Raw genomic sequence first — 12,782 nt, 5'->3', positions numbered from 1 at the left:
ATCAAGTCCTGCATCGGGCTCCCTGCATGGAGCCTGCTTCTCCCTCTGCCTCTCTGCCTCTCTCTCTGTCTCTCATGAATAAATAAATTCTTTAAAAAAAAAAAAAAAAAACAGTTGAAGACCAATTAATGTAATCCATCGCATCGACAGGCTAAAAAAGAAAATTCATGAAAAAAGAAAAATCATGATTATATCAATAAATGCCAGAAAAAGATTGAAAAAATTCAAGACTCCTCATGGGGGGAAAAAAAAAAGTCTGTCAGCAAATTAGGAATAGAGAAGTTGTCAACTTGTTAAGAACATCTACAAAAAACCTACAGCTAACATCATACTTAACAGTGAGAAACTCAAAATTTGCCCACAAGACAACAACATCCCCTCACCACTCCTCTTTGACATTATATTGGAAGTCCTAGCTAATTCAATAAGACAGGAAAAGTAAATAAAAGTTATACAGATTGGGAAATAAACCAAACTTTGTTCCCAGATGACATTATCATGAATGTAGAAAACATAGAAAATCTAAAAAGAAAATGTAGAGGGATACCTGGGTGGCTCAGCGGTTGAGTGTCTGCCTTTAGCCCAGGGCATGATCCTAAAGACCCGGGATCGAGTCCCGCATCAGGCTCCCTGTATGGAGCCTGCTTCTCTCTACCTGTGTCTCTGCCTCTCTGTCTCTCATGAATAAATGAATACAATATTTAAAAAAAAAAAAAGGAAAGAAAACGTAGAAAATCCAAAAGAATCAACAAAAAAAACTCCTGGGGCTAATGAGCAATTATAGCAATGTTGTATAACATTAATATTTGAAATTAATTAATTTCCTATTTATTGGAATATACCATCAATAAATCAGTGGAATTTCAAATTAAAAATATATTTCCATTACATTAACACCCCCAAAATGAATTAGATATAAATCTAACAGAATATGTATAAAATATTTGAGGAAAACTACAAAATTATGATGAAAGATATCAAAGAACTTTTAAAAATGGGGAAATATTCCATGTTCATGAATAGAAAGGATTCAATATTGTCATAATGTTAGCTCTTCTCAAGTTAACCCACAGATTCAACACAATCCCAATCAAAATCAAGCAAGTTATTTTGTGAATATTGACAAGACTGACTCAAATATTTATAAAGAAAGGAAAAGCCCTAGAACAACCAACTCAATAGTGAAGAAGTCAGAAGACTGACACTACCCCATTCATAGATTTATTATAAAGGTAATCAAGAGAGTGTCATATTGGTAAAGATTATTAAGACATCAGTGGAACAAAATAAAGAGCCCAGAAATAGACCCACATAAATACAGTCAACTGATTGTTGACAAAGGAGCAAAGGCAATACAATGGAGCAAAGACAGTCCTTTCACCAAATGTACTGGAACAAATTACACACAAAAAAGAATCTAAACACAGACTTTACACCCTTCACATAACTCAAAATGGATCATAGACTACATGTAAAGTGCAAAACTATAAAACTCTTGGAATATAACACAGGAGAAAATCTAATTGACCTTAGGTATGGCGATGACTCTTAAGATACAACACTAAAGGCATGATCTGTGGAAGAAATAATTGATAAGCTAGATTTCATTAAAATTAAAAACTTCTGGGATGCCTGGGTGGCTCAGTGGTTGAGCATCTGCCTTCAGGCTCAGGGCGTGATCTCGGAGTCCGGGGATGAAGTCCCACATTGGGCTCCCTGCAGGAGGCCTGCTTCTCCCTCTGCCTGTGTCTCTGCCTCTCTCTCTCTGTCTCTCTCATGAATAAATAAATAAAATCTTTTTCAAAAATTAAAAACTTCTACTCTGGGGCATCCCCAGTGGCTCAGCGGTTTAGTGCCGCCTTCAGCCCAGGGTGTGATCCTGGAGACCTGGGATCAAGTCCCACATCGGGCTCCCTGCATGGAGCCTGCTTCTCCCTCTGCCTGTGTTTCTGCCTCTGTCTCTGTGTGTGTGTGTGTCTCTCATGAATAATAAATAAATAAATAAATAAATAAATAAAATCTTAAAAAAAAAAAACTACTCTGTGAGAGGCAACGTCAGAAGAATCAAAGGACAAGCCAAGGAATGAGAGAAAAACAGACATAGAGTATTATCCAAAATATACAAAAAAAAACTCCTAAAATATGAAAATGAACCTGATTTAAAAATGGGCAAAGAACCTGAAAAGACATCTCATCAAAGAAGATATACAGATAGCAAGTAAACACATGAAAAGATGTTCATGAATTCTAAACTAAAACAAGCTATCACTACACACCTATTTGAATGGCCAAAATCCAAAACACTGACAAAACTAAATGCTGATGGAGATGTGGAGCAACAGGAATTATCCCTATGAGTGAGAATGCAAAATGATACAGCCACTTTGAAAAACAGTCTGCCTGTTTGTTACAAAATCAAACATACTCTTACCATAGGATCTAGCAATTGTGTGCCTTAGTATTTACCCAAAGCAGTTAAATACTCATGTCCACACAAAAACCTGCACATAAAAAAACAAACAAACCTGCACTTAGATGTTTATAGCATCTTTAGTCACAGTGTCAAAACTTGGAAGCAACCAAGATGTCTTTCAGTAGGTTAATGTATAAATAAATAGTGCTACATCCAGACAATGGAATGTGAATGAATCAGTGCTAAAAAGAAATGAGCTATCAAGCCATGCAAAGACATGGAGGAACTTTCGATGCATATTATTAAGTGAAAGAAGCCAATCTGAAAAGGCTACATACTACGATTCCAATAATATGACATTATGGAAAAGGCAAATCTATACAGACAGTAAAAAGATTAGTGGTTGTGGGGGTTGGGGCCAGGGGGTAGAGAGGTAGATAAATCAAATTGAGGAATTTTTTTTTTTTTAAAGATTCTATTTATTTGAGAGAAAACACATGCACACAGGAGTACACACAAGCAAGGGAAGGAGGGAGAGGGAAGGGAAGAGGGAGAAGGAGAAAGACACTCTCCTCCGCTGAGCAGGGAGCCAGATGGAGGGCTCCATCCCAGGACCTGAAGATCATGACCTGAGCTAAAGGCAGACGTTTAACAGACTGAGCCACCTAGGTTCCTCAGGACACAGGATTTTGGGGCAATGAAACTATTCTGTTAAGATACAGGTCATTAAATGTTTGTACAAACTCACAGAGTGTACAACACCAAGAGGGAACTTCAATTTAAACTACAGACTTCAGGTGATAAAAATGTGCCAATGTAAGTTCATGAGTTGTAACAAATGTACTACTGTGTTGCAGGATGTTGATAGTGGGGGAGGTTGGGTCTGCAGACAGCATATGGGAACTCTGTACATCTCAATTTTGCTATGAAACTAAAATCCTCTAAAAATAGTTCATTAATATTTTTTAATGCAAAGGAGTGACTTTTTCTCTTCCCTTGTAATGATTTGATCCATTCCCAGAGCTTCCTGTCCACTCATACCTCTCTCCTGAACTTCACTCACATGTAAAAGTCATCTTGAGGAGCACCTGGGTGGCTCAGTGGTTGCACATCTGCCTTCAGCTCAGGGTGTGATCCTGGAGTCCTGGGATCAGGATTGAGTCCCACATCCGGATCCCTGAGGAGCCTGCTTCTCCCTCTGCCTATGTCTCTGCCTCTTTCTGTGTCTCTCATGAATAAATAAATAAAATCTTTAAAAACACACACACACACACACACACACAAAACCCCACAAAGTCCTCTTGAACTCAGCATGCTTAGTACTGAATTCTTGATCCTCCTGCAATCTTCCATATCTCACTAAATAGCTACTCCATCCTTTCAGTTGCTCAGAGCAAAATCCTTGGCATCATCCTGGACTCATCCTCTGTCGTATTTCCCTGCTAATTCTCCTTCCAATTAAGTGAACATTCTTGTGATTATTGTGCAAGCTAATGTGTGAGAACCACTGTGCTAAGCCACCTGTTTTAGCTATATAGGAGGAATCTACAAATACAGAACTAGAGTTTGAAGAGAATAGGAGATGTCAATACATTCCCCTTTTGAAATGAACTGCTACTGAAATTACATTCCTCATAAGAAATGGCAATTATAAATAACAAGAGCTACCATTTTGGGGGCAATTAGCATATGCTAAATATTTTTTTTGAGATTTTATTTATTTGAAAGAGAGAGAGCGAGCAGGGGAGCAACAGAAGGAGAGGGAGAAGCAGGCGCCTTGCCGAGCACAGAGCCTGATGTGGGGCTTGATCCCAGAACCCCAGGACCATGAGCCAAGCTGAAGGCAGATGCTCAACCGAGCCACCCAGGCACCCCAGTATGTGCTAAATATTATGATAAGCTGTAATCTATCTGATCTCACTTAAGAGGTAAATATTATACCCATTATTTTTATTAATGAAGAACTGGATGCCTAGAGAAAGAAATTTAACAAATGCCTGCAAATCCCATGCCCTTGACCACCATATTATTGGTCTACATGGAGTGGTTAAGAGAGTCTTGGATAGAACCCTCAAAAAGTGACTCAGTGGAAGTGGCTGGGGTTGACCTGTCAAAGAATTAGGACAAAAATCAGAAATATGGAGAGGAAGTCTAGGTGAGGAAAGTTTAAAAAGGTAGTCTTAACTACACTTGTCTGAAATATCTTTTTTAGTGAGTCTAAAGACCACAGAGGCTGTTATGTAGAACTTCTTTAAAAAGAAGTTTTATAGACTCTACTCACCCTCTCTGAGACCCAAGCTTTTCTCATAACAACCAGGCACTAACTTGAAGTGTTTTGGGGTGAACAGTGATTAAAGCTATTTTTTTTTTAAGTGACATGGAGAAAAAGTGCTTTTACATTTAGGTGGAGAGAGGTTAAAATGAGAAGAGAAAAATAGAAGTTACTAACAGCCAGAATAGATTGTTTGCTTTGCTGGCACAGAGACTTGGACCAACCAATCCTGACTCATTTTTAGACTAAAAGTATCAATTCTACTCACTAATAAATCAAGTGATCATTTGCTCATATTTTCTCCAGTTGGTAAATCTACTGAGATGAAAGCTAGGTGTGGGGATGATGAGCTTGAGTGGTAAGGAGCAAAGAGAAGATAATTGCTTTCATGAGCCAAAGGTGACTAAAGCCAATGATGCTGGTAGAGTTAAGACAAATGTCAAAAATAGGGGGATCCCTGGGTAGCTCAGCGGTTTAGCACCTGCCTTCGGCCCAGGGCGTGATCCTAGAGTCCCGGGATTGAGTCCTGCATCGGGTTCCCCACGTGGAGCCTGCTTCTCCCTCTGCCTGTGTCTCTGCCTCTGTCTTCTCTCTCTCTCATGAATAAATAAAATCTTAAAAAAAAATAGGCTGCAGAAATAGGGCACTATAACATGAAGAGTCCCATCAGCCAACTGCTCAAACCACCTTAAGACTTAGGAGTATAATACAACTGATTAGTCTCTCTAATTGGTCTAATAGGTTACAGTTTCTTTAGTTATATTAGCCTTCTAAGGATACCATGTGGCCAGCATGATTCTCTTGTCAATTCCTATATTCCAGCAGTGCCCTGTTAGTGTCCTTCTACAAATGTTTAATCTTCTGTGTCATGTTGACTTTTCACTAGTTTCAGTATAAGAAGTTGATCTATTTTTTTTAAGATTTTATTTATTTATTCATGAGAGACACAGAGAGAGAGGGGCAGAGACACAGGCAGAGGGAGATGCAGGCTCCACGCAGGGAGCCCCATATGGGACTCTATCCTGGGACTCCAAGATCACGCCCCGGGCCAAAGGCAGGCGCTAAACCGCTGAGCCACCCAGGGATCCCAGAAGTTGACCTGTTTTAAAATTTGGTCTTTCCTCATGCCCGCTTTGTCTATATCTGCAAAGCTTTTGTACCTCTTTTAGAAAGGTAAACCACAGACTTAATACATGGGAACTTATTTCCATACTTTTCTTACTTACATTCCAAATAATGTTCAAATATGAGATATAATTTCAGCATCCTGAATCTTTTCTATTATCCCATGAACTTTACACAATGCCAGCATTTATTAACATTTACTTGTAAGTACATTTATTAGGCATTTAGTACATACGCAGCAGCCTTAGGTACTGGGATAACACAGAAGACTGAGTTTCTAGTTCCAAGAGAGAAATAAGACCAGTGGAATCAGTTTAACAGAAAAGAGGGTGATTAATTCATTCTGAGGGAAATGTCAAAATTTTCTAAGAAAAATTTGAGCTGAGTCTGAAAGGATGAGTAGGGGTTCATTAGGCTCTGGAAAAGAGAAAAGGTATCACTAGCACCTTCCTCCCCAAAATTGTTAATGTTCATGGCATTTAATTTAAAATAACAGGAAATGAAAGAGTAAAATGACAACACAAGAAGAAATCCTGTTCACTTCATGGGGGGGGGAAGGTTGTGCCTTTAAACACACTTCAGATCTGAAAGCTGTTTATAAAACAGGATTTACAATCAAGGGAAAGGGGTGGAGGAGGAAGAAGTTGTTTGTTGTATTCAGTTAAACAGATGAGTAAAGAAATGGACATTTATGCTTGAAAACACATATACCACTTTTCATAAAGATCCTAATTTTGCAAATGAAAGCCTTGGAACCTTACCTAATATTACAATTCCTAGTGTTTTTTATTCCCAATATCATTGTTAAGGGTTCTAAAGTGAGTCTACTCAAGAACTTAGCAGCACCTCCACACACATGCAGTAATCCCCTCTTGACTGAAGCGATCAACAGCACCTTAATCAACTTTTCACTTACCTCGATTTGCACACCTTCACATCCTTCAAAATCTGGCTTTATTTATACTACCACTATCAGAAGGCATTAATTTGGGGAACCTGAGTGGCTCAGTCCGTTAAGTGTCTGCCTTCCGCGCAGATCATGATCCTAGAGTCCTGGGATGGAGCCCCACATCCAGCTCCCTGCTCAGCGGGGAGTCTGCTTCTCCCTCTCCCTCCGCCTGCCGCTCCCCCTACTTGTACTCGTACTCTCTGTCGGTGTGTGTGTGCGTGTCAAATAAACAAAAAAAAATTTTAAGGCATTAATTTAGCTGTAAGTTTTGACACCCCACCTCCTCACCCTTTCGTTTAATTACTTACTCTTCAATTTTATTCGTTTCGCTTTTCTACTGAAGGGACACTTAGGAAACATACCAAGAGCACAATTACAAAACTATGGATGCAGCCAGAGTGCGAATACACACACACTCTGGATTTGCAATCATATCCCTCTTGAGGCTGTTCCTACCACTGATCAAAATCAGTGGACCAGGAAGAAGGAAAAAGCTGAGGCAGGAAGGTTGTTCCCTTCCTTCCACTCCCTCCATGCCTGCCCCCGCCCCCGTCCCCCAGGGCCACACCGCGACCTCGTAAGCTCCCCGCTTCACCGACCCGCCCCCGCTGTCACCCGCCACTGCCTAGAAAACAGTCACAGCCTTTGTTAAAATGTCCATGAGCACAATGTACCAGAAGACAGACACATTCCCGGGGGCGGGGTAGAGGAAAGTCACACGAACGCCACGCCCTCCTTGGCACTAGCCTGGGGTGAGCGCCCACCTTCCCCCCGAATCCTCTCACCCACGACAAGGAACGTTCCTGGCAACTGTGCGCTCTGAGGCGACTGCGCGGGGGAAGGGAAGGGCCCGGGACGCTGCTGAGGGGCACCCAGCGGGGGATACTGAACTTGAAGCTGGGACACCCTCCAGCGCCCTTGGCGAGCCTCCCGGTCCTGCCAAGCCTGAGTAAGGACTTCCAGTCTCCGGAATCCCTCTATTTTCCTCCTCACAGAAACCCTCACCCACTCCCGCCACCACGCACTCCGCTCCGCACGCGGCCGGCTGGACACTTAGGCAGTGCGGCCAACTCCCCTACCTCACGTCCGGCCAGTTTCTCTACCAGGGACCGAAGATTCCCCGGGCACTCACCCGCACGCTCCCCGAACCCAACCGGGATGTTCGGCGCAAACCAGGTTGCCCAGCCACAAGCTCCGCGCCACTACCTCACTCACCGCGCGCTCAGCTCCGCTACTCCGGGCTCTGCGAGTCGCCAGCTGCGCCTGCGCGCTCCCGCAGCCGCCGAACCTACTAGGAGCCTGGAGCGGCAGGCGGATGGGAAGGGTGGTGGGAAGCTGAAGTGGGCGGGGTCCGGGCGGGGTCCGGGCGGGGTTAGGGCGGAGGGGCGTGGCCAGCGGGGTGGGATAGCGAAGGGGCGGAGCCTCCGCCGCCTTGGTCCGGAAAACCTAGTGCTTAGGGCACCCGGCTGGAGTTGTTTGTTTTTTCTTAGTGGGGGGGGAGGGCTGGAGTTTTCCACTCTTGAGGTCTGTTTATAACACTGTTTAACACTGGCAGAGAAGTTGTCTGGTCCCCTCGGTGCACCCCCACATTCATCCTCGAGAAAGCCCGCTTCGCGCGGCGCCCAGCTAGCCAGTTCCCGGGGCCACCCTGAAGCCACCCTGAAGCCACCCTGGATCCACCCTAGCTAGCCTTTTATTCTTTTGCACGCCTATCTCCCCACATATCATTTCCCTACCCCTACCCTCTGCGCATTTCTCCCCCTCGCGCGCGCAGTCCTCAGCCCTCCAGAGGTGAGGGGCTTGGAGATTTCTCACCCACAAACCGCCTGGTTAACGTGTCTGCTGGGTGTGAGCCCAGAACGTAGTGGGTGACTAGAGATAGCTGTTAGCTCAACCCTTTTCCTAAGGACAAACTCTATTGCTGCTCTTTCTGCACTTTGGTGACAAGAATCTGCTTTTTTTTTTTCTTAAAAACAGTCTTGAATATGCCTACCCGAGTATCTTGGGAAGAAGAACACGGGTTGTCAAAGAAGACACGCCTTTGACCCCGCTTTTTAGGTAGCCACCTTAGAACTTGAGCCTTCTAAAAGCCCCTCTGAGAAACAAAATATTTGGCCTGTGTTGTGTGGACTTTGCCCTAATGGTTTCAGGTTTTCTGGCATTTAGCATTTTAAGAAGCCTAACTTGATTATTATTCCATGCTGCATGCGTGCTTAGTTTTAAATTCTATGCTTTTCTGTTTAAAATCTGGGCAGCTGTCGTATCTCACGTGCCTTTGGATCAGCTATTAAGCTAAACACACCTGAGTGAATACGACATGAATTGGCCTGTGAGCCTAAAGTGATTTATTCCAAATTACTTTTCCTTTCTTCTTTTTACTTTAGTTATGATGGAATTGAGAAACATTTGGCTTATTAAGAATAAAGGAATTGCCACAGGGCCACATCCCTAGTCCTGCCCAGCAACTGTTTTGAATGTGATGGCAGCATTTTTGGGGAAAGTCTGGTCATTGCCCTTAGAGATCTGAATATCCTGCAATTCTTCCCATTAACCTTTGTGGTTCTTCCATTTGTGTATTTTACAAACCAGACTTTCTTGAACTCATTTCTGTTTTGCATCTGTCAAATAAGTATAGGGAGATTGTAGTGAGGACATATTGTAAGAGTGTATGTATACTGGTAAATGTAAATACAGACTATAGGATGAATAAATCTTGTAAGTGCCTGGAAATAGGACTTAGTCCTATTCATTTCACTAGTAAAATGTTTTGCATACAGAAGGTGCTTTAAAAAACCCCACTCAGTTAATATAGGTAATTTTTGCATCTTAATAGATGTGTATATATGTTCATGAACTTTCATTTGATTACTGGGTTTATTTTCTTATTTTTGTGTCTGAGTTTGTCAGGATGTTTTGACTGAAGTGACTAAAAGTACAATGAAGTAGCTTAGGCAAAAAGAGGAAGTTATTGTGTAACCCAAGCTGTGAAAGGGTAAGTTTATGATTGGCTTTAGGAATAAATGGAACAAGTAACGGGAATGCTTCAAATTCCAGATTAGGCTCTCAACCCAGCCTCTCTTACGGTCATACTCAGAACATCTGAAAGGCATATTCTGTAGGCTTAGAACCATGGTCTCTGAAAAATTGTGGGCTCATACCTATCAAATTGTTACCAGACAGAATGAACCTCTCGTCCCTCAGTTCCAGTTTTTAGAACACCAGATAAAGAGCATGATTGGATAAGATCAAGTAACATAATCATTCTTGGAGAAAAAGTGCATGTGTGACCTAAGAAGGGTACCCCCAGTAGAACCACTTAGTTGGAGGGAAAAATGAAAAAAAAAAAAGAGTAGGGGGAAATGCTATTTTCAGAACAAGAGAAAAATGCTGGACAGAGTAAAAAAAAAGTTCACCATGGAACAAATATACTTAAGGAATACAGCCTTGGAATTATCTTTTACCTTTCTTATTCAAGTATTAACCATTCTTCTTAATAATAGTTTTCTGTGGCTGCTATTTAAAAAAACACAAATATAGTGGCTTAACACAACACAAATTTATTACAGCTCTAGAAGTCAGTCTGGAAAGGGTCACACTGGGCTAAAATCAAGCTGTCAGCAAAGTTGAATTCCTTTATGGAGGTTCCAGGTAGAATCCTTTTTATTGACTTTTCCACATTCTACCTCCTCGGTTTATGGCCCCCTGCCATCTTCAAAACCAGCAATGACATTACTCTGACACAGTGACAATTATGTCTACCTCTTCCACATTTAAGTACCCTTGTGACTATATTGGGCCAATCCTGATAATCCCAAACAATCTTATTTTAAGGTCAGTTGATTAGCAACCTCAATTCCATCTATAATCTTAATTCCCCTCTGTTGTGTACACAATATTTCCACATATTCTGGATATTAGTACACTGGCGTTGGATGGGGGAGCATTATACTCCCTGCCACAGTCTTTATTTTCATAAAAACAACAGAGCCTAAGTCATTGGTTCCCAAACTGGGGTACCTGATGCTAGATACTACCCTCATATATTATGATCTCATTGGACTGGAGTCCATGAGCCCTCTAAATACACACACAGTTGGCTGGATCAGAGTGGATCAGGAGGGAGTATCTCAACTATGTGGGGGCAGAGAACTTCCCAGGGGATTTAGAATGGGGAGAAGGAATTGGTAGGACTAGGTGTCTGGAGTTTTAACAACTATTTAGGGGCTATGCCATGAGGACACATAGGAAAAAAAAACAAGTCTGGAGGGGATAAAAGAACGGGAAGAGACAGAAAGAGAAAAGAAGTAGACAGAGTGGAGCTGACCCTAGATCCTCCATGGCTGTCTGCTTCCTGATTACAGTAGCATTCTGACCCATGGCTTTTACAAGGTCCACTGCATTCTCGTAAGAAAGTCTCATTTAACTGAAGCTAGTTCAAATTGTTTTCTTGCATAACCCCAAAATGTTCTAATTAATACATGATGTGAGCTTAATTTTCCTCTACTAATTTTTTTAAATAATATGCCTCTTGTTTAAGAAATAAATAAGGTTGGGCAGCCCGGGTGGCTCAGCGGTTTAGCACAGCTTTCAGCCCAGGGCCTGATCCCAGAGACCCGGGATGGAGTCCCACATCGGGCTCCCTGCATGGAGCCTGCTTCTCCCTCTGCCTGTGTCTCTGCCTCTCTCTCTCTTTGTGTCTCTCATGAATAAATAAACAAAATCTTAAAAAAAAAAAAAAAAGAAAAGAAGGAAAGAAAAGAAAGAAAGGAAAGAAAGAAAGAAAGAAAGAAAGAAAGAAAGAAAGAAAGAAAGAAAGAAAGAAAGAAAGAAAGTAAGTTAGTTAGTTTGGAGTGCCTGGGTGGCTCAGTCAGTTAAGCATCTGTCTTCGGCTCAGATCATGATCCCTTGGGTCTGGGATGGAGCCCAGCATCATTGGGCTTCTCCCTCTCCATCTGCCTGCTACTTCCCCTGCTTGTCTGTCAAATAAATAAAATCTTTTTTTTTTTTTTTTAAAGGCAAGTTTAAGAACCAAATTGTCAGAGTTGGTATTCTAGATCCGTCTACTTCACCAGCACCATTTCCTGGTTATCCCATATTCTTCAACTCCCCTTTCCTCTTAATATTTACTCAAAGGCCCAGAGGGGCCTCACAAATTATCTCAGCCTAATCCTCACTTGATAGTCCAGTCTCCCTAAGACACACCAGATGGGTATAGATCCAGTTCTCAGTTTAACTAATGTCAAGTAAATCTTAATGACTTGCAAATTAAATCTCTAACCCTCAGCCTTTTCCTCATCTTCAGATCTATATTTACAGCTGATGAACGGATCCTGACTCTTTAATTTATAAGACACAAAACTCAATTTTTCTTACAAACTCTGCCTTTCCTTCTGCATTTTCTTTCCTACTTAATGAAACCACCTTCTTAATGAAACCACCATCACACACATAAGAAATAGTGAAGTCACCCATGACCGCTTTTTTTCTATCCTCAGTTGTTGATTCAGTCTTCCTCGTGCATGTCTCACATATTAATCTCTCCTGCCTCATTTCAGATTCATTATCAATTGCCTGACCTACAACACAGTCTCCCAACTAGTTTCCCTGGCTTTAGTTTCTTCTGAATCTAATCCACCCCTCTGTATTGCACCAGATAGCTTTATAAACACAAATAAGATTAAGCCACTGTACTTCTTAAAAACATTTCATGACTCTTTCCTACTTTAACATAAAATACAAACTCCTTAAGCACAATCAAATTTTCTAATTATTTGGCTCCACTGCATCTTTGCAAACTCAGCCCCCTCCCCAATAACCATCATATATACATGATAAGCTACTCTCTATATTTACCTTACATTTTCATGCTACTAGGACTTTTCTGTTCTCTCTCTATGGCAGGCATATTCTTAAAGACCCAGCTCAAAAGACACCCACTATGTAACTTCTTCCTAGTGCCACACTGTGCAAAGCAAATTAGTTATCCCACTTGCCGTGCTATCATAGTACTTGCACATAACCTC

At 41.7% G+C, this 12,782-nt stretch overlaps 1 protein-coding gene across 3 annotated transcripts in view; it reads right to left on the bottom strand.

The window, feature by feature from the left end:
• PRRG1 (proline rich and Gla domain 1) overlaps positions 1–12,782 on the bottom strand; it is a 280,802-nt gene that overhangs the window by 138,062 nt on the left and 129,958 nt on the right. Inside the window, exon 1 of one of the 3 annotated variants that reach the window (XM_025439692.2) lies at positions 7,975–8,106. The exons of 1 other annotated variant lie outside the window; for it this stretch is intronic. The gene's annotated coding sequence lies outside the window, so the exon portion shown is untranslated. Of the gene's footprint in view, positions 1–7,891; positions 8,107–12,782 lie in introns of those variants that run through there. One more of the 3 variants, XM_025439699.3, reaches the window with a different exon arrangement.

This window comes from Canis lupus, chromosome X (assembly GCF_003254725.2).
Source record: "Canis lupus dingo isolate Sandy chromosome X, ASM325472v2, whole genome shotgun sequence".
Taxonomy (NCBI): domain Eukaryota; kingdom Metazoa; phylum Chordata; class Mammalia; order Carnivora; family Canidae; genus Canis; species Canis lupus.
This window is presented reverse-complemented; position numbering and strand designations above follow the sequence as displayed.